This window comes from Coregonus lavaretus, assembly GCF_964263955.1.
Source record: "Coregonus lavaretus genome assembly, chromosome: 11".
NCBI classification, from domain to species: Eukaryota; Metazoa; Chordata; class Actinopteri; order Salmoniformes; family Salmonidae; genus Coregonus; species Coregonus lavaretus.
Window position 1 is genome coordinate 27,281,169 of NC_139998.1, and position 27,936 is coordinate 27,309,104.

Below are 27,936 nucleotides of genomic sequence, written 5' to 3' on the forward strand. Positions count from 1 at the left end.
TAACAAATGGAGGCTTGTAGCATTGCTCTGTGATTACAATATCCCTCCCCCCAAAAACCTTGCTAACAATCTTTTTCTCTGTTCTTCTCTTTCCTCTCTCTCCCTCTCTGTTGTAGATAGAGGAATTGGAACAGAGGTACGGCGGTCACCTGGTGTCGCGGCGCGCTGCGTGTCGTATTCAGACGGCGTTCCGTCAGTACCAGCTCAGTAAGAACTTCCAGAAGATCCGGAACTCTCTGTCAGAGAGCAAGTTGCCACGCCGCATCTCCCTGCGCCGGCCCAACCCCAGCCGGAACCAGAACCCCACCCAGCGACACAGCTTCTTGTTAGAGGCCGGGAGACCACCCCTGCGCCCCAAAACACCCCACCACCCCCCTCACGCACCACCTCCTTGCCCCACTCCCCCGCCCCGGTCCCGGGCCCCGGCCCCTCACTCAGACAGCTGGAGGACTGCTTCTCAGAGCAGGTGGGCTTTATGTGTAGCACTTTAGCCTAGCATAGTCTAGCATCATAATACATTTTTCCACTACAGTAAGCCTAGCGTAGCATTATAAAACGTACAGGTGTTCCTATGACTAGTATTATGATTCTTATTCCAGGTACACTCACTGGCCCATTCGATAGACGAGGCCCTGCATGGGTGGAGCTTGTCGGAGGGGGTTGAGGGGGGACAGGGGGGCTGCTGATGGACCCCGAGGCGTTTCGGGTGGCTGCTCAGAGTGCCTGTATGCCTCGCAGCGCAAGCTCCCTGCTCATGGCCTTCAGAGACGTCACCGTTCACATCGACACCAACAACTACACTGTCTCCACGACTACCACCTCCACTACCACCGCTACCCACGGCAACACAGGGGTAGGAGCGGGAGGGAGCAGGCAAGCCTCAATGGGCAGGGGAGGAGGGGTGAGGACACAATCAACAACCTCCCAGCTGGGGGGTGAGGAGGAGTTTCCTGCCCCCCCTCCCAGTGAGGAGTTGTTGGAGGGAGAAGGTTCAAGGAGGGGGTCAACTGTGACAGGGCAGGGGGGAGAGATGGGGGGGCAGAGTGGCTCAGAGAGACTCAGTTCCACCTCCAACTCTACCTCGGCCCAGTCTAACCGGTATACCACTCAGTCCTCCTATTCCCAGTACCCCCAGTACTCCACATACCCCAAGGCTTATCACCCCCAGTCCCAGCCAGGGTCCCAGTCAACCAGGGACCCCACCTCTGAGGCTCTCCAGGCACTGGTCCTCTCTCTACCTAGAGACCGCTGCCAGGACCCTGCCTCCTGCCGATCCCCCACACTCTCCACTGACACACACCGTAAACGACTCTACCGCATTGGACTCAACCTCTTCAACGTGTGAGTCCACACACACACACACACATGCACGCAAACACAGACTTTATATACTTCATACCAGGGTTGTGCTTAATTCAGAATTTTGGAATTGACTCCTATTCAACTCATTAGTTGAAATTCTAATTGAATTGGCCACAACCCACAAGATGTACAATTTAATTCAGCACAATTCAAAGAAATTCCACTCAGTTATAGAACATGAGCGTTTCATTGAATCTGACAGGTCACACTTCCAGATACCAAAGAATATATCACTTTTCTCTGGAAACAATGTTCATGTACTCTTTTAACCTTAGTGCTTAGACCAGCCAATTATATTTCAACCAACCATTTCATTTGTTTGGCTTATTTTTGAAGGGTCAACTTGATGGTCAAACTAATGCATTCTGGGAAAAGTAGTATTTTCCCCATATTAAACCAAACGTAAGTGATTAATGAAATATAATAACTTAGAATATTTGCATACAGGTTTTCCATGGGCACACAATGGTTGAATCAACGTTGTTTCCACGTCATTTAAAAGAAATTATGTTGAACCAATGTGCAGTAGACGTTGAATAGACGTCTGTGCCCAGTGGGTTTGTTTTCCTTGATCATTCATTTTAAGAGTTTGTCCTGAAAATCAATTGCTTCAACAATATTTTATATGCATGTATATAACAACATGTTTGATGTTTTATGTACAAGATGTATATTTGTATAGACTACACATAAAATAGAAGAGGCATTTGAATTTCATTGAATTTCACTGAATTCAATTCTATTTCCTTTAATTCAAATTCAAATTGCAATTCTGTATCCTGTTTACTACTTCAATTCAAATTCAAGAATTTTATTGGAATTTATGAGGCATTCTCAATTCAATTCTGAATTGAGCACAACCCTGACACACACACAGGGTCGAATTGTCCTCTAGCTACTCACAGAATTATTCACAGAACAGGTATCTGGTCTAGAGAGGGGTAGAGGGAAAAGGGAGAGAGCGAGAGAGAGAGAGAGAGAGAGAGAGAGAGAGAGAGGTGTTCTCTATATATAGTGGTACATACGGTTGGCCTGTAGTCAATGTAAATTAGCTAAAGTGCATCACTGAGAGAGTTGCCTATTACTTTACAGTCCTATACACACACATCCACACACACCCACACACACATACATGCATACACCGATATTGTGCTGTCTATCTCTGCTGTAGGAACCCAGAGCGAGGCATCCACTTCCTGATCACGCGGGGTTTTGTCCCAGACACGCCCATGGGCGTGGCCCACTTCCTGCTACAGAGGAAGGGCCTGAGCCGACAGATGATTGGAGAGTTCCTGGGGAACAGTAAGCTACTCTTCAACAGAGACGTCCTGGAGTGAGTCCACACCCAAAATATAGCACACACACACGCACAGATAACCACACATACACACTTGAATGCATGCATACGGCATATACAATATGTTTTACAGTAGGGTCCGGAATGATTGGATCCCTTGATAAAGATGAGCAAAATAGTGAGCTACTGTATATTGTATGCTCCAAAAATATTGTATGCTCAATTTAATTTTAATTTTATACTAATAGAATTGCTCAGATAAATATATTTTTGGATAATGACACTGAGCCTTTTTATAAAATGTTTTATGAGATCGGAGAACACATTGTGAGGGATATTAGATCATCCCTCCATACAGAATCTTTGCAGATCCTTGACATCCTTCGTCTGCGCTTATGGACTGCCCTCTTCAATTCAAACTACAGGTTTTCAATGGGGTTCATGTCCGGAGTGTGATGTTGATTTTGTGGTCAATTAGCAATTTATTTGTGGATTTTGATGTGTGCTAGGGGTTATTGTCCTGTTGGAAGACCCAGGACTAGTGGAAGCTACATTTCCCCATAACATCAAAGATCCACCACCATATTCTGCAGTAGGGATGAGGTATTTTCTGCATATGCATTGTTCTTTTGAAGGCCAAACCCACCATTGGTGTGTGTGGCCAAAGATCTCTATTTTCATGTCATATGACATAGCACCGGTTCCAATCCAATATGTAGCAAAATGTGAAATTGTGTTTTTTACATTGGATAAAAGTAGAGACTCAGAGCTTGAAAATGGAATATCATACACTAGTTGAAGAACAATGGGAAAGCAATTCTGCTATGAAAGTTGATAAACTTGGAACCTCACTTTTGAGAAAATGGCCCTTGAATGTTTTGGTACCTACTGGAGAGCTCTTCTTTGTCTACACCCATTCAGCATCGTTCACAACCTCTTAAGCTTTATCCCCACCCATCTCTTTAAGGATTCACATGTGAGGCTATGTACTAAACAACAAAACATTTCAAGACTAAAGGCTGGCTTATACTACGGGTGTGTTCGTAAATTTAATCTGGAGTGCCAGAGTGTGCTCTGGGCGTTCGTAAACTCAGAGCATTGTCAGATTGTTAATTCGTAAATTCAGAGCGCACACTGGACGCTCTGGCCGAGGAGTAGGGTTGATCTGAGCGTTCTGCCTAACAACAGCAGTCAAGCAACCAAGCTAACTGGCTAACGTTGGCTAGCTTGCTAGCTACTTCCAGACCCAAATGAGAGAACAGCTCACTCTGACCATTTTACTCTTCCTAGCAGAGATGGTTAGGCTGTTTTTATGTTATCCAGAGCGTTGGTGACTGCAACTGTGCTGCTGGCAAAAATGTAATTGCACTTGTTTGCCAACGTTTACTGACACTGGCCATATTCAACGGGTGTTGAGTGTTTGTAAATTCGTCAGTTATTCTGCTGCACTCAGACGAAAGTGCTCTGAAATCGGAGTAGATTGCCAGAACGAATTTACCAGCTATGTCTATCGACAGTTGTCGCAGTGACATCATAAACATTCTATTTAAATAGTTACTTGCATAGTGGAGTCTTTTGTTTAGACATGTAATCCCAACTCATAACGTTACTACCCTGCATGAATCTGCAGGTAGCTAACCAACCAAGTTCTATGCTAGCTAGCTAACATTAGGCTATAACTAGCAATGCTCTGAGATACGAATAATATTACTACACAGATCATACACGTAACGTTAGCTAGCTAGCCAGCCAGCTAACATTAGCTAGCTAGCTAACAATACACTTTAACTTGAAATAAAAATGACTTTCTGGCAAAATTAGAAATGTGTAATATCTGAAAATGTAGCTAGCTAGACTCTCTTACCCGTATACATGGATGGACGCTTCTCCCTCTCTGTCACAGATGCCATGGTTGCCCTTAGTTTGAAGATGTAATCCGGACACAGGTGTTTTATACAACAGCCTTCTGTGTGTTCTCTTTTTGACTCCGTCTGCATCTTTTTAAAAAGCTGCATTAGAAAGGATTACCTACACATACTGACCAGCTCATATTATAGACAGAAGCGTGCTACGTGGCAGACCAATCCAAACTCATCTCTCGGCATGTCCAGCCCACTCATTATCTCAGCCAATCATGGCTAGCAGGAAGGTTGCTGTCTTTTTCCGTGGCTAAACCAACTAGGCTCGTAATTTAACAATTTTATTCATATTTACAGATGGCATACAAGTTCGTTATTGAGGCACATGAAAATTCACGTTCCAGAAGGCATTTCTGCCCAAAAACGCATAAAAAATAAAATCAAAATAAAGTTTACGTTCAAATGGCGCTCCTGTAAAGGAGTGACGCGCGACATACACCTAGTTTCCTGAAACCAGTCACATTTGCAGAAAATACCTCATCCCTAATTTTGACCTCTATCTTTCTCAGATTATTTTATAACTTGTTAAACTAAATCTATTTCTCTGAGCAATTGTATTAGTATATGTAGTTTGAGCATACAATATGGCTCAGTATTTGTATTATTTATTTTATACAGTCTTTTTTGCTCATCTTTATCAAGGGATCCAGTAATTCCGGATCCCACTGCACACACACACACACACACACACACACACACACACACACACACACACACACACACACACACACACACACACACACACACACATGGATGGATGCATGTGCTCATACTGCAGAGAGAGAGAGAGCCAGGAGAGAGTGTGTTTTGCTTAGAGAAAAAATAGGTCACAGCTCTCAGCACAATGTTTTTCTCTACATCTCTCAACCTTCTCTCTCTTCTTTTCCCTCTATCTCCCACTCTTTTCTCTCTACTCCCCCTCTCTCTCTATCTCTCTGTCTCACACAGTTTTCATTGCCCTTATCCATTGGATGGAATATGTATTGGATATATGCATTTGTTAAGTGTGTGAGCATGTGTGTGTGTTTGTGTGTGTGTTTTTGTGTGTGTGTGTGTAAATGTGTTCCAGGTCAGTGCTTCTGTAATTAAACTATGACCACCAAGAGCAGTTGTACACTCACCCTCGTACACACACACACACACACACACACACAAACACACACACACACACAAAACAATGACGTCAACAGTGACATGAGCGAGACATACACAACTAACCTCTCCTCCCCCTCTGTCTCTTTAGCTGTGTGGTGGATGAGATGGACTTCTCTGGGATGGAGCTGGATGAGGCGCTGAGGAAGTTCCAGTCTCACATAAGAGTCCAGGGAGAGGCCCAGAAGGTGGAGAGACTCATTGAAGCTTTCAGGTCAGACCCACCAACCAATCACATCACACCCTTAAACTGATCAGCCGATCAGGGTTACTCCAGGGTTAGGCACTCTGGTTCTGGAGTGCCATGAACAGGGCGGCAGGTAGCTTAGTGGTTAAGAGCGTTGTGCCAGTAACCGAAAGGTTGCTGGTTCTAATCCCCAAGCCGACTAGGTGAAAAATCTGTCGATGTGCCCTTGAGCAAGGCACGTAACCCTAATTGCTCATGTAAGTCACTCTGGATAAGAGCGTCAGCTAAATGACAAAAAAAACAGCAGGTTCCAACCTAGCACCACATTTGACCTAACTACTAATAACCTCAGCAGCTAAAATAATATATTAGAGATTAGCTCAATTCCACCTACCGAGTGGTCTCCCAGGTCTAAAACAAGAAGTGTCCTGCATCCAGGACCAGTGTCTTGACCTGTAGGGACAAAGTCCTACCCCTCTGGGAGTGGGTAGTAGGGTAGACATGCTGTTACAGGTCTGGTAGATAACAGATATTATCTGTCATAAGGGTGACATAAGAAGTCATTTTAAAGGAGGTATTCCTTTACGGAAAAACCACATGAATTTCGCATGTGAACACGTGATATTGTGGGATCTCATGTGATCACATGTGATTTAATGTGAAGTTAATGTGATAACATGTGACAACCATGTGAAGTAACATAAATACAAATAATAATAACATAAAACTGCACGTGACAACATGTGAGCACGTAATAAATGTGACAACGTAGGGATGTGTCATGGCCCCTTAGAGGTTTTTGTGTAGTTGCAGTGAAAATACAGTAAATCTACAAGTTACTGTATTTTTACAGCTAAATTCAGGTGTTATTAATAGACAGTATGCTGATTACTTGGAACTCAACCTCATTTGGGATTTGAACTCACAACCTCTTGGTTGCTAGCTTCCTGAAGTTCCTGCTGAGCCACCAGGTCTATGGACATATTGGAGATTGGCTATATATTTATTGCCGAGATAACATTTCTGCACTAAAAATAAAGTAAAGTTACAGTAAAAATAAAGTAAATATATACAACAACTTCAAGGTTTTAATTCTAGAAAATGACAGTATGCTACTGTATATAGATTTAAATTACTGTAACATCTTGTACTGTGAACACAATTGGGCCTTAAATGGGATTTGAACTAATAACCGCTTGGTTACTAGCAATCTGAAATAGCTTGCTACAGTGCAGCTACACCACCAGATCTGTGAGCGTGAAAGAGATATGGCCACAGACTTATTGGCAAGAATGCATTTCTGCACTTTGCCTTGCAAAAGCATTCATCCCCCTTGGCGTTTTTCCTATTTTGTTGCATTTCAACCTGTAATTTAAATAGATTTTTATTTGGATTTCATGTAATGGACATACACAAAATAGTCCAAATTGATGCATCTTCAAAGTGGTAGGCATGTTGTGTAAATCAAATGATACAAACCCCCCAAAAATCTATTTTAATTCCAGGTTGTAAGGCAACAAAATAGGAAAAATGCCAAGGGGGGTGAATACTTTCGCAAGCCACTGTAGGTCTTAATGTCAAGTGTCCCAGAGAGCTGCTACATTTTCGTCAATGTTGTTAGATAATCACACGTTTTATTGACTTGTGGCTGTTAATTTTTATCACCAAGATATCAGTCAATTGTCAGCTCAATCTATCTCTAGTAAAACCATAAACCCAGATTAGCTGCAGGGTGCTGGAGTGGAGACCATAAAACACAGCATTAGTAGGACAGAAATGTCTTACTGTTTGTTAAGTAAATAATTGTTAAATATCCAACAAATCAGGTAAATATGTAATGTTCTGTCACAGTAGCCACCCTTTGCCTTGATGACAGCTTTGCACACTCTTGGCATTCTCTCAACCAGCTTCATGTGGTAGTCACCTGGAATGCATTTCAATTAACAGGTGTGCCTTTTTAAAAGTTAATTTGTGTTTGAGCCAATCAGTTGTGTTGTGACAAGGTAGGGGTGGTATACAGAAGATAGCCCTATTTCGTAAAAGACCAAGTCCATAATAGAACAGGTCAAATAAGCAAAGAGAAACGACAGTCCATCATTACTTTAAGACATGAAGGTCAGTCCGGAAAATTTCAACAACTTTGAAAGCATCTTCAAGTGCAGTCGCAAAAACCATCAAGCGCTATGATGAAACTGGCTCTCATGAGGACCGCCACAGAAAAGGAAGACCCAGAGTTACCTCTGTTGCAGAGGATAAGTTCATTAGAGTTAACTGCACCTCAGATTGCAAGCCCAAATAAATGCTTCACAGAGTTCAAGTAACAGACACATCTCAACATCAACTGTTCAGAGGAGACTGCGTGAATCAGGCCTTCATGGTCAAATTGCTGCAAAGAAACCACTACGAAAGGACACCAATAAGAAGAAGGGACTTGCTTGGGCCAAGAAACGCGCGCAATGGACATTAGACCGGTGGAAATCTGTCCTTTGGTCTGATGGTTCCAACCGCCGTGACTTTGTGAGACGCAGAGTAGGTGAATGGATGATCTCCGCATGTGTGGTTCCCACCATGAATCATGGAGGAGGAGGTGTGATAGTGTGGGGGTGCTTTGCTGGTGACACTGTCAGTGATGGATTTAGAATTCAAGGCACACTTAACCAGCATGGCTACCACAGCATTATGCAGCGATACGCCATCCCATCTGGTTTGCGCTTAGAGGGACTAGCATTTGTTTTTCAACAGGACAATGACCCAACACACCTCCAGGCTGTGTAAGGGCTATTTGACCAAGAAGGAGAGTGATAGAGTGCTGCATCAGATGACCTGGCCTTCACAATACCCCGACCTCAACCCAATTGAGATGGTTTGGGATGAGTTGGAACGCAGAGTGAAGGAAAAGCAGCCAACAAGTGCTCAGCATGTGTGGGAACTCCTTCAAGACTGTTGGAAAGCATTCCTCATGAAGCTGGTTGAGAGAATGGCAAGGGTGTGCAAAGCTGTCATCAAGGCAAAGGGTGGCTACTTTAAAGAATCTCAAATATAAAATATTTTAAATGTTCCAAAAACACATTGTGAAATGTGAAACTTCATGTGAAATATCACATGTGAAGTGTTCCAAAAGCAATTAGTTTTACATGATTTCACATGTGCAAAACGTGATTTTTTCCGTAAGTGTTATTCCGTACCAGCTGCTGAGCTTCTCTCATACTGTATGCAGATTTGAAGATAAGAGAACTAGCTGGTGTAGAAAAACTATGTTATGTAATCTCACTCACACACACACACACACAAACACCTCCTTCCTTTGGGATCCCTCGTAGTCGAGTATGATTTTCCTCCAGGTGTCATGGGTCCGGGTTGTGTACATCCACATGTGAAACTTCATGTGAAATTTCCATTGTTCTCTGCAGATCCTCTCAAGCTCTGTCAGGTTGGATGGGGAGCGTCACTGCACAGCTATTTTCAGGTCTCTCCAGAGATGTTTGATCAGGTTCAAGTCCGGGCTCTGGCTGGGCCACTCAAGGACATTCAGAGACTTTTCCTGAAGCCACTCGTGCGTTGTCTTGGCTGTGTGCTTAGGGTCGTTGTCCTGTTGGAAGGTGAACCTTTGCCCCAGTCTGAGGTCCTGAGCGCACTGGAGCAGGTTTTCATCAAGGATCTCTCTGTACTTTGCTCTGTTAATCTTTCCCTCGATCCTGACTAGTCTCCCATGCTTCACTGTAGGGATGGTGCCAGGTTTCCTCCAGACGTGACGCTCGGCATTCAGGCCAAAGAGTTCAATCTTGGTTTCATCAGACCAGAGAATCTTGTTTCTCATGGTCTGAGAGTTCTTTAGGTGCCTTTTGGCAAACTCCAAGTAGGCTGTCATGTGCATTTTACTGAGGAGTGGCTTCCATCTGGCCACTACCATAAAGGCCTGATTGGTGGAGTGCTGCAGAGATGGTTGTCCTTCTGGAAGGTTCTCCCATCTCCACCGAGGAACTCTGGAGCTCTCTCAGAGTGACCATTGGTTTCTTGGTCACCTCCCTGACCAAGGCCGTTCTCCCACGATTGCTCTGTTTGGCCGGGCGGCCAGCTCTAGGAAGGGTGTTGGTGGTTCCAAACCTCTTCCATTTAAGAATGATGGAGGCCACTGTGTTCTTGGGGACCTTCAATGCTGCAGACATTTTTTGGTACGCTTCCCCAGATCTGTGCCTCATCACAATCCTGTCTCAGAGCTCTACGGACAATTCCTTCGACCTCATGGCTTGGTTTTTGCTCTGACATGCACTGTCAACTGTGGGACCTTATATAAACAGGTGTGTGCTTTGTCAAATCATGTCCAATTAATTGAATTTACCACAGGTGGACTCCAATCAAGTTGTAGAAACAGGATGCACCTGAGCTCAATTTCGAGTCTCATAGCAAAGGGTCTGAATTCTTAAGTAAATAAGGTATATCAGTTTTTAATTTTTTATAAATTTGCAAACATTTCTAAAAACCTTTTTTCGCTTTGTCATTATGGGGTATGTAGATTGATGTGGAAATGTATTTAATCAATTTTAGAATAAGGCTGTAACGTAACAAAATGTGGAAAAAGGGAAGGGGTCTGAATACTTTCCGAATGCAATGTAAGTATAAATAAGATGGGACACTATACTGCACAGTAAATTCTCCAGTGTTAAAAATACATATAATATATATATAATAATATATAATAAATAAATGATTAACACTGACAATTAACATAGAAAATATTTGAATAAGGCTTTACACTAAGGAGTGTGTTAATTTAACACTTTTCCGTTGTCTATATGGGTCCACAGACTCCACACTTTCTGTGTTAATTATTTTTATTAATTATATTTTTATTTACACAAAAGTCCATGTTCTAGGCCATTTGTGTCACGGTTTCTGCCGAGGCTGCTCCTTCTCCTTGTTCGGGCAGGCTTCGGCGGTCGTCGTCCCCGGAGTACTAGCTGCCACCATTCGTTGTTTCTGTGTTTGTTTGGTTTGGTCTGTTTTGGTACACCTGTTTCTCATTTTGTCTTGATTATGTGTCCTTTAAGTTCTCGTTGTTTCTGTCTTGTGGTTGTGTGTAGTTGTTCCATGTCAGCAGGTGTTGCCAGTCAGTTTGTGCTCTATTCTTTATAGAGAGTCCGCACTGTTGTGCGTTTGTTGTATTTTTACGTGTGCGTTATTTTCCTTGTGCCTCCGGCTCTGTTTGTAGCCGTTCATTCTGTGGACTTTATTAAAGTGTTTTTGGACTTGCATCTGCATCCTGCATTTGATTCCACACCACACCTACGCCCGTCTCTGACAGAAATACACACCATTCATGGAATCAGCAGGAGCAGCAGCAGCGACCGAGTCATGGGAGGAGCGCGTCCGCGGACAGGATGACAGGATAGCCCAGATCACCAACGCTCTACAGGGAGTAATGAATACCCTGCATCGCCTGGAGACCAGTTGGGCACCCACGCCTCCTCCTACAGTACCACCAGCACCGGTCAGTCCCTTAGTCCACGCTCCGGAACCCAGTGGGATTCGGCTCTCGCTCCCGAGGGCGTATGATGGTACCGCTGCCGGGTGTCAAGGTTTCCTCCTACAAGTAGAACTCTACCTCGCCACCGTACACCCGGTGCCCTCGGGACACGAGAGCGTTTCCGCCCTCATCTCCTGTCTCACCGGCAAGGCGTTGGAGTAGGCCAACGCCGAATGGAGGAGAATAGACCCCGCGACGATCACCTATGCGGAGTTCTCCCGTCGCTTCAGGGCTGTATTCGACCATCCACCTGAAGGGAAGGCGGCGGGAGAACGTCTATTCTACCTCCGACAGGGGAGGAGGAGCGCCCAGGAGTTTGCACTGGAGTTCCGGACTCTAGCGGCAGACGCAGGGTGGAATGAGCGGGCCCTCATAGACCACTTCCGCTGCAGCCTACGGGAGGACGTCCGTCGTGAGTTGGCCTGCAGGGACACCACCCTCACGTTTGACCAGTTGGTAGACATGGCCATTCGCCTAGACACCCTGTTGGCCACCCGCGGACGTCCTGAGTGGGGGTCGTCCATTCCACCCTCCAGCACCTCCGAGCCTAGTCCTATGGAGCTCGGGGGTGCTGGCGCTAGAGAGGAGAGGAAAAGGAGCCCCAGGGGGACCAACCCCTGTACCTACTGTGGCCGTGGAGGACACACTGCGGCCAGGTGCTGGGGGGGGGTCTCCTAGGGGAAGAGACGGCAGGCCACGCACTGGGGAGTCCTTCCAGGTGAGTAGGCGCCCCACTTACCCAGAGCTCTCTGTTGTGCACCTAACCATACCTGTTTGCTTCCCACAGGTTGCACCTCGTTCCCAGCATAAGGCGCTAGTAGATTCAGGCGCAGCTGGGAATTTTATAGATCAGAGTTTTTGTGCAGAGTTAGGGATTCCCCTCCTTCCTGTCAGTAATCCTTTCCCTGTACATGCTCTAGATAGCCGTCCGTTGGGATCGGGGTTGATTAGGGAGGTCACAGCTATGGTCACGCAGGAGGGTCATGAGGAGACTATTCAGCTATATCTTATAGACTCTCCTGCGTATCCGGTGGTGCTGGGGCTTCCCTGGTTGATTACTCATAATCCCTCTATTTCGTGGCAACAGAGGGCTCTTAAGGAGTGGTCTGCCCAGTGTGTAGGGCGATGTCTGGGCGTTTCCGTAGGGGCGACCTCGGTGGAAAGTCCAAACCAAATGCCCACATTGCACATTCCCCCCGAGTATGAGGATTTAGCACTTGTGTTTAGTAAGGCGAAGGCGACGCAATTGCCACCACATAGACAGGGGGATTGTGCGATAGACCTCCAGGTAGGAGCTGCGCTTCCGCGGAGCCATGTGTATCCTTTGTCTCAAGAGGAGAAGGGAGCTATGGAGACTTACATAGCTGAGTCTCTGAGACAGGGATACATACGGCCCTCCACCTCTCCTGCGTCCTCGAGTTTCTTTTTTGTGAAGAAAAAGGATGGAGGTTTGCGCCCGTGTATTGATTACCGCAGTCTCAATCAGATTACTGTGAAATACAGTTATCCACTCCCTCTGATTGCGACTATGACGGAGTCTTTACACGGGGCGCGGTTCTTCACAAAATTGGACCTCAGGAGCGCATACAATTTGGTGCGTATTAGGGAGGGAGACAAATGGAAGACAGCATTTAGTACCACCTCGGGTCATTACGAGTATCTCGTCATGCCATACGGTTTAATGAATGCTCCTTCAGTCTTCCAATCCTTCGTAGATGAGATCTTCCGGGATATGCAGGGGCAAGGAGTGGTCGTGTACATTGACGACATTCTAGTGTATTCTTCTACCCGAGCCGAGCATGTAGCCCTGGTGCGCCGAGTATTGAGGAGATTGTTGGAGCATGATCTGTATGTCAAGGCAGAGAAATGTCTGTTTTTCCAGGAGTCTGTCTCCTTTTTGGGTTATCAGTTGTCTGCGTCAGGGGTAAAGATGGAGGTTGACCGTGTGTCGGCCGTGCGTAATTGGCAAACTCCAACCACTGTTAAAGAGGTGCAGCGGTTCTTGGGCTTTGCGAATTACTACAGGAGGTTTATCCTGGGTTTTGGACAGGTGGCAGCTCCCATAACGTCTCAACTAAAGGGAGGTCCGGTGCGCTTGCAGTGGTCTGCTGAGGCTGATAGGGCTTTTGGGAGACTGAAGGACCTGTTTACCTCGGCGCCGGTGCTGGCGCATCCGGATCCCGCGCTACCATTCCAGGTTGAGGTAGACGCGTCGGAAGCCGGTATAGGGGCCGTGCTCTCGCAACGGTCTGTCACGCCACTGAAACTCCGCCCCTGTGCTTTTTACTCAAAAAAGCTCAGTCCGGCGGAGCGAAATTATGACGTGGGGGACAGGGAGCTGCTAGCCGTGGTCCAGGCCCTAAAGGTGTGGAGGCATTGGCTTGAGGGGGCTCAACATCCTTTCCTCATTTTGACTGACCACCGAAACCTGGAGTACATCCGGGCAGCTAGGAGACTGAACCCTCGCCAGGCTAGGTGGAACATGTTTCTGGCCCGGTTCGTTTTTAAGATCACGTACATCCCTGGGTCCCAGAACGGTAAGGCAGATGCCCTGTCCCGGCGGTATGACACGGAGGAGAGGTCCGTTGAGCCCACGCCCATACTCCCGCCGTCTTGCCTAGTGGCACCGGTGGTGTGGGAGGTCGATTACGAAATCGAGCGGGCGTTGCATACCAATCCTAGCCCTCCACAGTGTCCTGTGGGTCGGAAGTACGTTCCGCTCGAGGTTCGGGATCGACTTATATATTGGGCTCACACGTCACCCTCCTCTGGACATCCAGGGATTGGCCGGACGGTGCACTGCCTTAGCACTAAGTACTGGTGGCCAACGTTAGCCAGGGATGTGAGGGTTTATGTTTCCTCCTGCTCGGTGTGTGCCCAGTGTAAGGCACCCAGACACCTGCCCCGGGGTAAGCTACAGCCCCTGCCCGTTCCACAACGACCCTGGTCTCACCTTTCGGTGGATTTCGTTACCGACCTTCCCCCCTCCCAGGGAAATACCACCATCCTGGTCGTTGTGGATCGGTTCTGGAAGGCCTGTCGTCTCCTTCCCATGCCGGGTCTCCCCACTGCCCTACAGACCGCTGAGGCACTATTCACTCACGTCTTCCGGCATTACGGGGTACCCGAGGATATAGTGTCTGATCGAGGCCCCCAGTTTACCTCTCGAGTCTGGAGAGCGTTCATGGAGCGCTTGGGGGTCTCGGTGAGCCTTACCTCGGGGTACCACCCGGAGAGCAATGGGCAGGTTGAACGGGTAAACCAGGATGTGGGTAGGTTTCTGAGGTCGTATTGCCAGGGCCAGCCGGAGGAGTGGGCGAGGTATGTTCCCTGGGCCGAGATGGCCCAGAACTCCCTTCGCCACTCCTCCACCAGACTCACTCCTTTCCAATGTGTATTAGGGTACCAGCCGGCTCTGGCACCCTGGCATCAGAGCCAGATCGAGGCCCCTGCGGTGGATGAGTGGGTGCGGCGCTCGGAGGAGACGTGGAACGCTGCTCACGTACATCTGCAGCGGGCCATCCGTCGACACAAGACGAGCGCCGATCTCCACCGCAGTGAGGGACCGGTGTACGCACCGGGAGATCGAGTCTGGCTCTCGACCAGAAACCTGCCCCTCCGCCTGCCCTGCCGGAAGCTGGGTCGGCGGTTTGTGGGGCCTTTTAAAGTCCTGAGGAGGTTGAACGAGGTGTGTTACAGATTACAACTTCCTATTGATTATAAGAATATTAAGCCCTCGTTCCATGTGTCTCTCCTCAGGCCGGTGGTAGCTGGTCCACTCCATGACTGTGAGATAGCAGAGACTCCTCCGTCCCCGCTGGACATCGAGGGGGCTCCGGCGTACACAGTTCGGTCCATCCTGGATTCGAGACGCCGGATGGGAGGTCTCCAATATCTCGTGGAGTGGGAGGGGTACGGTCCGGAGGAGCGGTGCTGGGTGCCGAGGAGAGACATCTTAGACCCGTCCCTTCTGACTGAGTTCCATCGTGGTCATCCCACGCGCCCTGCTCCGCATCCTCCTGGTCGTCCCCGAGGCCGGGGTCGGCGCACGGCTGGAGCCGCGCGTCAAGGAGGGGGGGGGGTACTGTCACGGTTTCTGCCGAGGCTGCTCCTTCTCCTTGTTCGGGCAGGCTTCGGCGGTCGTCGTCCCCGGAGTACTAGCTGCCACCGTTCGTTGTTTCTGTGTTTGTTTGGTTTGGTCTGTTTATTCTAATGATAAATAAATAAATATAATTTTATTCCTCATGAAGCTGGTTGAGAGAATGCCAAGAGTGTGCAAAGCTGTCATCAAGGCAAAGAGTGGCTACTTTGAAGAATCTCAAGTATAAAATATATTTTGATTTGTTTAACACTTTTTTGGTTACTACATGATTCCATATGTGTTATTTCATAGTTTTGATGTCTTCACTATTATTCTACAATGCAGACAATAGTAAAAATAAATAAAGACCATTGAATGAGTACATGTGTCCAAACATTTGACTGGTACTGTACATTGAGTATATCAAACATTAAGAACACCTTCCTAATATTGAGTTGCACCTGCCACCCTTTTGCCCTCAGAACAGCTTAAGTTCGTCGGGGCATGGACTCTACAAGGTGTTGAAAGCGTTCCACAGGGATGCTGGCCCATGTTGACGCCAATGCTTCCCACAGTTTTGTCAAGTTGGCTGGATGTCCTTTGGGTGATGGACCATTCTTGATATAAATCAGGAAACTGTTGAGCATGAAAGTTTCAGCAGCGTTGCAGTTCTTGATGCAAACTATTGCACCTGGCACCTACTACCATATCCCGTTCAAAGCCAGTTAAATATTTTATCTTGCCCATTCACCCTCTGAATGGCACACATACACAATCCTTCTTTAACCTGTCTCCTCCCTTTCATCTACTGATTGAAGTGGATTTAAAAAGTGACATCAATAAGGGATCATAGCTTTCACCAGGATTCACCTGGTCAGTCTACGTCATGGAAAGAGCATGTGTGTTTTGTACACTCAGTACAACACGTTTTATACCTCAATACTAAATGGAAAGATAAGTGCGATATAATTCCCTGGTTTTATTCTGTGCTTTTCTTTTCCATTCATTTGGTAATGAGGGATATACCTGAACCTATATAACTGATGGCATTGGACAGATGCATTTTAATGGAGGAATAATTAAATTATGTTTGTTTCAGCATCGCTGGAAGAACGTTCTGGCCTGACCGTTGCTCAATGAGTGACAAAACATTTGAGACCCTGATGTTCATCAAATGCAATTGCCATCTTAAATGATTAACCAAGATCTAAAATTACTGTTAAAGAATCATAGGCTATGACAATGATGTAAAGAGTAATGTAATGCATGAAAAATGTATATTAAACAATAAAACAAAATCTGTTTGGTTTATATTTGTATTACTTTCCATTATTTTGATTGATAAAGGTTAAAGTTTAGCATTTTTCTACCATTTTTTTCTTCAATCATCAAGTATTTAATTCTAGGCTATATATTAAGATTCATATCTGAATGCCCTCGAAACCGTGTACTAATGATCATGTATTTAGACTAATTAAACTAACTGTTCTAGTTTTTCGTTCTTCATCAAATATTTGGCAGCCATCAAATATATATAGATTTTTTCAAATAACTTGCATATATTCAAATACCTTCAAATATTATTTGTTTTTCTGAGAGGTATTCAAAATACTTTCAAATATTATTTGTTTTTCTGAGACCTGTATTTGAATATCAAAGGAAATAGATGCCAAAAGTGGCCTTTAGTTGATTCTCTATATTCGACTACCTTGAGTATTTGAAAAGTTGGTATTTTCAAATAAACTACAAAATACAACAATTTTCTGCCCAGGTCTAGCTGTGAGTAGAAGATCTGTTTAGGAAGCCTTGAGTCGCTCATCCTCATGAGGTGACCTGCCCATCGGAGTTGGTCTCATTATGATGGCTTCTATACTGGATGAGTTTGTTCACTACAGGTCACTGATGTTGGTTTGTCTGTCTTCCCAGCTGATATTAAGTATTTTCCTGAGGCAGCGTTGGTGGAATCTTTCAAGGGGTTTCATGTGTTTTCAAAATGCGGTCCAGGTATCCGCACCGTATAGCAGGGTAGGGATGATCACAGCGTTGTACACGTCCACTTTGTTCCTGGTGGTAGTGTTGCGATCCTCGAAGACCCTGTTTCTGAGTTTGCCGAAGGCAGCACTTGTTCAAGCAATCCGATGTTGGATTTCATCATCAATTAGGATATTGGTGGAGAGGTGGCTACCTAGGTATGAGAAACTGGGAATGTTTTCAAGTAGAGATCAGCTTCTGAACACACACAAACACACACACACTGCTCATCCCCAGTGTCAGAGTATTTGATGTGCAGCAGGACTCTCAAGAAACTGAAAACTCAGGAAGCTTGTATGTGTGTATTTATCTTGGGAGGAAGCTTATATATCTCTTCTCAGGATCTAAGAACCCACAAATACAACAGTATTACATAATGTCTGAAGTTAAGAACGAAACATTAAATAGTTACTAACTAATGACACTAATGGACAAGCAGTTTGTCTCTTGAGGCCATTACAACAGAACAGCTTTCTGTCTCTCTCGGCAGATAGCCTAGCGTTTAGTGTTGGGCCAGTGACCGAAAGGTTGCTAGTTTGAATCCCCTAGCCGACAAAATGGAAAATCTGTTGATGTGCCCTTGAGCAAGGCATTTCACATGTGTGAAATAGGAAAAATATATGCATCCACCAAATTATTATGATTATTTCACTCTCTTTTTCTTTGTGTCTCTTTCACTATCTCCTTCTCTGTCTCTTTTTCAATATCTCCCTCTGCCCCCTTTTAGAGGTACTGTATGTGTAACAACAACTCTCTTTACATCTCTCTCCCTCCATCTCTCCAGTCAGAGGTATTGTATGTGTAATCCCGAGGTGGTGCAGCAGTTCCATAACCCAGACACCATATTCATCCTGGCCTTTGCTGTGGTCCTCCTCAACACTGACATGTATTCCCCTAACATCAAACCTCAACGCAAGATGGGCCTCGACGACTTCATACGCAACCTACGAGGTGACTGGCTGTCTTTGTATATGTGTGTCTGTGTTTGTCTGTCTGTGTGTTGTTTGTGTGTGTCTACAAACGGTACCTAGCTTGTTAAACGGTACCTAGCTTGTTAAACGGTACCTAGCTTGTTAAATGGTACCTAGCTTGTTAAACGGTACCTAGCTTGTTAGAGTGGTTGTGTCTTTGTTTTTGCTCCCTTTGGTGTGATTTTCTTTTGAGCCTACAGATAGAAGAAAGAATCAAAATAATCCGAAGACCACGGTGGTAAATTATGGACAGTGTGTGCCTGTGTGTGTGTGACTCAGTATAATGAGCTGCAGAAGCCTTGCAACATTTATGACAGCGTTTCTGAGCCTGGTGTTAGAGACTAGAGACACTGGAGCAGTTATTTATAGAACAGGCACACAAACACACAGAGGCGCACAGACAATGCTTGGTACACTGAGTGAACCAAACATTAGGAACACCTTCCTAATATTGAGTTGCACCCCCTTTTGCCCTCAGAACAGCCTCTATTCGTTTGGGGATGGACTCTACAAGGTGTCGAAAACGTTCCACAGGGATGCTGGCCCATATTGACTCCAATGCTTCCCACAGTTGTGTCAAGTTGGCTGGATGTCCTTTGGGTGGTGGACCATTCTTGATACACATGGGAAACTGTGGATCGTGAAAAACCCAGCAGTGTTGCAGTTCTTGACACAAACCGGTGCGCCTGGCACTTACTACCATACCCTGTTCAAAGGCACTTAAATATTTTGTCTTGCCCATTCACCCTCTGAATGGCACACATACACAATCCATGTCTCAAGGTTTAAAAATCCTGTCTCCTCCCCTTCATCTACACTGATTGATGTGGATTTAAAAAGTGACATCAATAAGGGATCATAGCTTTCACCTGGATTCACCTGGTCAGTCTATGTCATGTTTTGTATACTCAGTGTATATTTTAATACAACACAGGACCTATTTCATATGGAATGAGTGACAGCTGGTTGAAGGAGACAGGTTGAATTGTGGGGGATCAGGGATGGTGAGTCTGATGGTCTGGGGGTAGATGCTATTGGCCAGTCTGTTAGTTTTTAGCCATGATGCTCCTGTACTGCCCGCGTCTGAGTGATGGAAGCAGGGAGAACAGGCCGTGGCTCGAATGGCTGAGGTCCCTGATGATCCTGACATCAGCCACTCCTGCCCTGTCCTGCAACAAGTCTGAACCAGGGATGGAGTCAATTCAGTTTGCAATTCATTTTCTGAATTCCCTCTCTAGTTCCTCCTGTGTGACTGGTAGTGTGTGTCCCTGTTCCCTCAGGAGTGGACGACGGAGCAGACATCCCCAGCGAGATGGTGGCAGGGATCTATGAGAGGACCCAGCAGAGAGAGCTACGCTCCAATGAAGACCACGTCACCTACGTCAGCCGTGTGGAACAGTCCATACTGGGGATGAAGACTGTGAGTGTGTTGTGTGACTAAGAGAAAGGTAGAATGAGAGAGGGGAGTCTGTGTGTGTGTGTGTTAACCCCATGGTGTGTGTGTGTGTGTGTGTATGTGTGTGTTCTTCTGTAGATCCTGTCTGTGCCCCACCGTAGACTGGTCTGCTGCTGTCGTTTGTTCGAGGTGGCAGACTTCAACAAACCTCTGAAACAGAAACTGGCCAACACCCAGAGAGAGGTGTTCCTCTTCAATGACCTCTTACTGGTGAGAACACACACACGCGCACGCATGGACTCATGCCCACATACACCCACACGTTAAGGCATGAGTAGTGTTTATTTGTGTACTCACAGTGTGTGTGTGTGTTTGTACTCACTGTATGACTTATGTCCATTCTGTTATCTCCTCACACAGATCCTGAAGCTGTGTCCAAAGAAGAAGACTTCTGCCTCCTACACCTTCTGTAAAGCCATGGGTCTACTGGGCATGCAGTTTCACCTCTTCAGCAATGAATGTAACTACTCTACTACTACTACTCCTACTCCTACTCCTACTATTACTATTACTACTACAACTCTATTACTACTTTTCTACTACTACTACTACTACTACTACGACTACTACTACGACTACGACTACGACTCTATTACTATAATAATAATATGCCATTTAGCAGACGCTTTTATCCAAAGCGACTTACAGTCATGTGTGCATACATTTTTACGTATGGGTGGTCCCGGGGATCGAACCCACTACCCTGGCGTTACAAGCGCCATGCTCTACCAATTGAGCTACAGAGGACTACTACTACTACTACTACTACTACTACTACTACTACTACTACTACTACTACTACTACTACTACTACTACTACTACTACTACTACTACTACTACTACTACTACTACTACTACTACTACTACTACTACTACTACTACTACTACTACTACGACTCTATTTCTACTACTACTACTACTACTCTATTACTATAATAATAATAATATGCCATTTAGCAGACGCTTTTATCCAAAGTGACTTACAGTCATGTGTGCATACATTTTTACGTATGGGTGGTCCAGGGGATCGAACCCACTACCCTGGCATTACAAGCGCCATGCTCTACCAATTGAGCTACAGAGGACTACTACTACTACTACTACTACTACTACTACTACTACTACTACTACTACTACTACTACTACTACTACTACTACTACTACTACTACTACTACTACTACTACTACTACTACTACTACTACTACTACTACTATACTATTACACTGTACTGCTCCATACATAGCTAACTATGAGCAATGACATTGTCTGTCCATAGTCCTACTATGCCCATGGCATCACCATTCTAGTTACATAGCTAACTGTGTGTGTGTGTGTGTGTGTGTGTGTGTGTGTGTGTCCAGACTATGCTCATGGCATCACCATGTTGAGTCCGTTCTCTTCAGAGAAGAAGCAGCTGGTGAGTTTCTGCTCCCCCAGCGGTGAGGAGCTCAGGAATTTCACAGAGGAGCTACGTGAGTCCATCACTGAGGTCAACGAGATGGAACAGATACACATCCAATGTGAGCACAAACACATACGCACGCACGCACGCACGCACACACACATGCACACGCACACACACATGCACACACGCATGCTCTTTATGCTCTTTATGTAATGATATGGTCATATCTCGTTCTCTGTAGGGGAGCTGGAAAGAGAACAGGGTGTGCAGACTCACACCCCCCACACCAATGGAGGACAGATGGACACACTCAGTCGACACACAGGATCGCCCACCGGTAACAAACACTAAGTTAGCGACTAGCATCCACACATCATGCTGTGTCTCTGAGTGTCACTTGTGTGTTTCTCCCCTCAGCCCAGCAAGATCTGTATTGCAAGACTGGCAACAATACTGTGGAGGTGAGTCACATACACACTATGCCTCAGGTAAGTGTGTCTGTGTTTGTTAGCAAAGATGCACACAGGCGAGGAGTAGGGAGACCCTCCTCAGCTCCCTCCAGCTCTTTGTGCCTCAGAGCAACACAGCTGCAACTGGAGGGCTAGCTTTAGCCATCGGCCTTCTGCTAACGGGGACCAGTAATTAGCTATTAGCCACCTGCCAATGCAGGGTTAGCTATGAGCTATTAGCCTCGTGCTAGTAGGGGTATTCGCCTCCTGCTAACACAACATCTGCTTCCCAGCCATCATAAGCTTTTCTAAGCCCTGCTGGCTTGCTAGAAAACCATCTCCATGGCCAGACTCAGGGTTGATGTACGTGTGTATCTGTGAATGCATGCACGTGTATGACTCAAGCCCAGTTCCTCTGCTCTAAATGCCCTCTCGACAGACCTATCAGCCCCCCCCACCAACCCCTAACTCTTAGTCCTTTAGAGTTGCATATATCTGTGTTGGGGAGACACCCCGCCCTAGGTGTCATCTCCCCCCACACACTCTACCCTCTCCACACACACTCCCCCTCCTCCACACGCAAACACACCCACCCACTGGAGCCCAAATTTTGACCCTGAAACGTCCTTCCACCCAAACACAGGTGTGTCTCTGGGCTGGTGTGTGTGTGTATGTTTGGCGTGCGTGTTAGCATGCGCTCGCTGCCTGCATGCCTGCATGCTGCCAGTGTGTCTAACCCACCAGAGGGCTGCTGTAGGCTGCGTTCAGGATGGTAACTCCTCATGCCATTCTCTGGCTGTTTCTAAACTAGGTGTCAATTCACAATAGGCTGCTGCAGACCTACCACATGACCCAGCCCAGCCCTGATAGGCTGCTCCAGACCTACCATGTGACCAGTCCTGACTCCACCCAACTGGCTCTGGCAGCCCCCCCGGCCATGCTAAGTGCCACCCACCCCGGAGAGCTCCGCCCAGACACCCTCATTCAATGCCAGCAGATCGTCAAGGTGATTGTCATGGACCAGAGCGGCCTGGGGCGAATGGAAGCTTTCCTCAACCAAGGAAGCCCCGCCTCCCACCACCGCCTCATCCAATCAGCGATGTCCACGCCAGTACGGGTCAGAGAGGGATCTGAGCCACCTCTGCCTCCCCCTCCTCCCCCCTACAACCACCCCCACCAATACTGTCCCCCCGACTCCCCCTGCCCCCTCTCACACACCCTGCCTCAACCCCTCCGCAGACGCAACTCTAGTGGCTCCCGCAGCCTCGTCTGACATATGACCCCTCACCCCTGACCCTACCACACCTTATCATGTGCCCTCTGACCTTTTGTTAAATAGTCATGTACTGTATTGGAGAAACACACAACACAAACACTCAAAGACAAAGATAGAGAAAGGGTGAGATGAGGAAGAGAAAGAGGGAGGTAAGGAAGTCGGCTGAGAGAGAGGGAATAAGCCGATAAAGAGAGTGGGAGATAATGGAGAGGATTCAAATCAATATAAAATCAAAGTAATCTAATGATTTAATGTGTATTTTTGAATAGGATGTAGTTTTGACAACATTTCTAAACATAGATTTTCTAATCATACAGCTCTTGTGACACAGTGTCATCTGTACATATCTATATCTGTACCTGGCTTTAGAAATAACTATTTAGGATGCACCCTCTCACCCCCTGATCCCTGACTCTAACCCTGCCCTGATATCACACAGCTGATGGAACAAACAGATCTCCTCCATGTGTGGAGCTGTCTGGACATGGAGACAGGTCACCTCAATGACATCATCAAGATCATCTAGGGTTTAGCCCTCCTCTTTGGCACACTATGTTTTGGTGATGTGTGGTAAAATATGCTAATGAGATGCTAATAATACTTCTGATCCTGAAGAAGTGAGTTCCAGAGTAGCAGGGAGTGAAGACTGTGTCTCCTGAGTCCTGGCTTACAGATGATTACAATCTGTATCGCTATTCGTAATGTCTGACTTCTGCCCTGATTATCATATCTGCGTGTGCATGTGTGTGAGAGTATGAGGGTCTGTCAGTGTGTGTGCGGGTGAAAGAGTGTGTCTGTGTGTGCTTGTTTGCATGTGTGTGCGAATACCATTGTTATATTCTCTGAGGTTTTAAACATGGGTCCAAGCCTCACACTCAGGAAAATACCAGTAATGACAACAAACTGTTCAACATTCTAACATATCATTTGATCAGTAAAAACATCAACTTTCAATTGATAATGTTCTAACATTCTATCTAATTTGTCCTGTTGAATATTCAATCTCACGTTCTGAATCCCTAAAGGGTTAACTATTACGCATTCTCACATGATTAACCTGTTCTCCACTGGACTGCATGTCACATAGGAATGTATATGAACACACACATACACACACACACACACACACACACATAGCATTAAACCACAGAATGACTTATGAATTAAGTTTATTTATTAGAATATTGAATATGTTTGACTATTATTATTATTGATTGTTGTTACATCTTTTCCTTCCCTTCCCTTCCCCTCTCTCTGAGGGCTGTGACACGTGGTGACCCACTGAGGCTGATCTTCTTCGTGTTGCACAATATTATTAGAGTATATCGGAATACTGTATATGTGTATATAGGTGGTATATATACACTACCAGTCAAAACTTTATTTTGTACTATTTTTTACATTGTAGAATAATAGTGAAGACATCAAAACTATGAAATAACACATATGGAATCATGTAGTAACTAAAAAAGTGTTAAACAAATCAAAATATATTTTATATTTGAGATTTTTCAAATAGCCACCCTTTGCCTTGATGACAGCTTTGCACACTCTTGGCATTCTCTCAACCAGCTTCATGAGGTAGTCACCTGGAATGCATTTCAATTAACAGGTGTGCCTTCTTAAAAGTTAATTTGTAGAATTTATTTCCTTCTTAATGTGTTTGAGCCAATCAGTTGTGTTGTGACAAGGTAGGGGGGGTACACAGAAGATAGCCCTATTTGGTAAAATACCAAGTCCATATTATGGCAAGAATAGCTCAAATAAGCAAAGTGAAACGACAGTCCATCATAACTTTAAGACATGAAGGACAGTCAATATGGAAAATGTCAAGAACTTTGAACGTTTCTTCAAGTGCAGTCGCAAAAAACATCAAGCGCTATGATGAAACTGGCTCTCATGAGGACCGCCACAGGAATGGAAGACCCAGAGTTACCTCTGCTGCAGAGGATACGTTCATTAGAGTTACCAGCCTCAGAAATTCCAGCCCAAATAAATGCTTCATAGAGTTCAAGTCACAGACACATCTCAACATCAACTGTTCAGAGGGGACTGTGTGAATCAGGCCTTCATGGTCGAATTGCTGCAAAGAAACCACTACTAAAGGACACTAATAAGAAGAAGAGACCTGCTTGGGCCAAGAAACATGAGCAATAGACATTAGACCGGTGGAAATGTGTCTTTGTGAGACGCGGTGTGGGTGAACTGATGATCTCCGCATGTGTAGTTCCCACCATAAAGCATGGAGGAGGAGGTGTTATGGTGTGGGGTTGCTTTGCTGGTGACACTGTCTGTGATTTATTTAGAATTCAAGGCACACTTAACCAGCATGGCTACCACAGCATTCGCCGGCGATACGCCATCCCATCTGGTTTGGGCTTAGTGGGACTATCATTTGTTTTTCAACAGGACAATGACCCAACACACCTCCAGGCTGTGTAAGGTCTATTTTACCAAGAAGGAGAGTGATGGAGTGCTGCATCAGATGACCTGGCCTCCACAATCCCCCGACCTCAACCCAATTGAGATGGTTTGGGATAAGTCAGACGGCAGAGTGAAGGAAGTGCTCAATATATGTGGGAACTCCTTCAAGAAGTTGGTTGAGATAATGCCAAGAGTGTGCAAAGCTGTCATCAAGGCAAAGGGTGGCTATTTGTTTAACGCTTTTTTGGTTACTACATGATTCCATATGTGTTATTTAATAGTTTTGATGTCTTCACTATTAATCTACAATGTAGAAAATAGTAAAAATAAAGAAAAACCCTTGAATGAGTAGGTGTGTCCAAACTTTTGACTGGTACTGTATATATAGATTTAATGTAAAAGGAATGGACGGACTGCCGATGTGTGTATTTATGTATTTGTACGGAGAGGAGGAAATCTATTTGTTTTTCAGATTATGGGGGCAACAGAACCCCACTGTTACCACGGGAGACAGTTACCATGGAAACACACACAGAGATGATGACACATCTACATGATGGCATCACTACATAATCATAATTAGGGCTCTGTGTAAAGGGCTATGCTATAGCTGTGATCACGCTAGCGTTAGAATTAGCTAGATGGTTTAGTGGAAAACAAACAGGAGTCATAGTTGACAATTTAGCATGTTCTAAAGCCCTAACATATCATCACCCTAACCCTAGCCCTGAGTCTGGCTCGCCTGTCCTGCACCCATCTTGGAGATGTCTTACACTGTTGAAAAGAGCAGCTGTGCACCGTCACATTTATTAAGTATTTACTAAGATATGTTTATAACAATTACAGTGTTTACTAAAGATTTCTGTTTGAAGAGAATTACATAATAAAGTAGTTTGTACTCTGCCTTGAGTCCTGGGTCCTGTCTGTGTGTGTGTGTGTGAAAAGTTTGCCTGCCGACAGTACTTAGCACCTCTGAACAGTGTCACCAGTCAATCTCTTTTGTGTTCACACAGCAAAGACTTTCGAAGTCGTCAGCCACTCAGCCTTGTTAAAATACTCCAAACCAGAAGGTGGCAGTAGCGTTGTTTGGCAATGCATATCCGTGCGTATTGCTTATGGTCTAGATCCTATTTTGTAGAAAGCCCTTGTTGATACTAGCCTGATTTGTTAATTTTTTTTGTTGGCTCCCCCACGTGGGGGTTTGTGCTTTCTGATTGGCTCAAAGTCAAGTTGTTGGCTACTGACGAGCACTGCGATTCTACAAGTAGAATCGATAGGTTCGTCGCTACCGGGTCGGCACGCAGCAGGTACCGCTTTTGTTCTAGCAAGAGAAGGAACGGCCTCCCACCTAGCAGTCTATCAGCAGTGAGATTCTCAGTGTGTTTCATGCTTTAATCTTTTAGGGGTGTCATTTTTATCTACTAAACAGCTCACAGAGACACAGACAGACAGACAGACAGACAGACAGACAGACAGACAGACAGACAGACACAGACAGACAGACAGACAGACAGACAGACAGACAGACAGACAGACAGACAGACAGACAGACAGACAGACAGACAGACAGACAGACAGACAGACAGACAGACAGACAGACAGACAGACAGACAGACAGACAGACAGACAGACAGACAGACAGACAGACAGACAGACAGACAGACAGACAGACAGACAGACAGACAGACAGACAGACAGACAGACAGACAGACAGACAGACAGACAGACAGACAGACAGAGTAGGTGAGTAGTGGAGTTGATTTTACTTCTGCTCCAAAACACAGATGTGGAACACTCAGAGAAAATACATCAAATACACTAGATTACCCCACAAATACATTATACCTCAAACCCCCCAATTACAATGACAAACATAGCAACACGTGATATAAACATAGTAACACAGCGAAGCAAACTTCTGAACACAGTGACACAACACTATTTGGCTGAAGAACTTAATATACAAGAACATGATACAAGAATCCAATAAAATACACAGTGGAATGACTAGTGCAACCTGTAAACTTACATGTGTGATATATATCCCTCTCTTTTCTACCTGTGGACTTACACAAAAGACGCAGGGCTCCAAGAGGACTGTAATGGTGTGAGGATTCAGGCCAGGTAAACAACTAAGTTTCTGTTGTGTTGTTTTGACCCTCCTGCCAGAAAAGGGCAACTTGTGTTCCCAAAGAAGCTGGAGGAAACATTACTCTGTTTGGACTACACAATTCTCTCTCTTTCACTGTTTCTATCATCTCTCCTTCTCTTTCTCTCCCTCTATCTCTGGTGAAGCAATCCATCTGACAAACAGTCAGTGTGTCCAGGATTTGGCCCCCCATGACCCAGGGATAGATGTGTGTTTATCAGGTGTGAAGTTGACTGATAAATTCTCAGCCT

The 27,936-nt window shown here is 45.5% G+C and overlaps 1 pseudogene across 1 annotated transcript in view; it reads left to right on the plus strand.

Annotated features, from left to right (window-relative positions):
• The window catches only part of LOC311137497 (IQ motif and SEC7 domain-containing protein 3-like), a 37,593-nt pseudogene extending 14,484 nt beyond the window's left edge, over positions 1-23,109 (plus strand). Inside the window, exons 4-15 of the transcript in view lie at positions 117-466; positions 600-1,341; positions 2,534-2,695; positions 5,822-5,944; positions 18,338-18,504; positions 19,805-19,944; positions 20,059-20,190; positions 20,341-20,440; positions 21,344-21,502; positions 21,629-21,724; positions 21,805-21,848; positions 22,648-23,109. The product of the transcript in view is annotated as an IQ motif and SEC7 domain-containing protein 3-like (transcript). The remainder of the gene's footprint in view (positions 1-116; positions 467-599; positions 1,342-2,533; positions 2,696-5,821; positions 5,945-18,337; positions 18,505-19,804; positions 19,945-20,058; positions 20,191-20,340; positions 20,441-21,343; positions 21,503-21,628; positions 21,725-21,804; positions 21,849-22,647) is intronic.
• The last annotated feature ends 4,827 nt before the right edge of the window (positions 23,110-27,936 follow it).